This window comes from Nomia melanderi, unplaced genomic scaffold, assembly GCF_051020985.1.
Source record: "Nomia melanderi isolate GNS246 unplaced genomic scaffold, iyNomMela1 scaffold0014, whole genome shotgun sequence".
In the NCBI taxonomy this organism is placed as follows: domain Eukaryota; kingdom Metazoa; phylum Arthropoda; class Insecta; order Hymenoptera; family Halictidae; genus Nomia; species Nomia melanderi.
The window spans coordinates 4401596-4402550 of record NW_027475130.1 but is presented as its reverse complement, the minus strand read 5'-3'; positions in this window follow the sequence as shown (position 1 = coordinate 4402550).

Below are 955 nucleotides of genomic sequence, written 5' to 3'. Positions count from 1 at the left end.
CGCCAGGGCCTCCTACAGACAATGCACTTTGATTTATTGCGCTATCTGTAATAGCACCCGAGATATCACCAGATATATATTGGATTTTTCACTGACCCTGAGTGTCCGGCCCCATGAGACGGTGGTCTTCTCGGCCCCTGGTGGTCCTAGGTCGTTCCCGCTGCACAGATGCATGCGCCAGGGCCTCCTGCAGATAATTCCCTTTGGCTTATTGCGCTATCTCTAATAGCACCCGAGATATCACCAGATATATATTGGATTTTCCCCTGACCCTGAGTGGCCGGCCCCATGAGACTGTGGTTGTCTCGGCCCCTGGTGGTCCGAGGTCGTCCCCGCTGCACAGATTCATTCGCCAGGGCCTCCTACAGACAATGCACTTTGATTTATTGCGCTACCTGTAATAGCACCCGAGATATCACCAGATATATATTGGATATTTCCCTCACCCTGAGTGTCCAGCCCCATGAGACGGTGGTTTTCTCGGCCCCTCGTGGACCGAGGTCGTTCCCGCTGCACAGATTCATGCGCCAGGGCCTCCTGCAGACAATTCACTTTGGTTTATTTCGCTATCTGTAATAGGACCCGAGATATCAACAGATATATGTTGGATTTTCACCAGACCCTGAGTGTCCGGCCCCATGAGACTGTAGTTTTCTCGGCCCCTGGTGGTCCGAGGTCGTTCCCGCTGCACAGATTCAGGCGCCAGGGCCTCCTGCAGATAACTCACTTTGGTTTATTGCGCTATCCCTAATAGCACCCGAGATATCATGAGATATATATTGGATTTTCCCCTGACCCTGAGTGTCCGGCCCCATGAGACGGTGGTCTTCTCGGCCCCTGGTGGTCCGAGGTCGTTCCCGCTGCACAGATTCATGCGCCAGGGCCTCCTGCAGATAATTCACTTTCGTTTATTGCGCTATCTCTAATAGCACCCGAGATATCACCAGATATATAT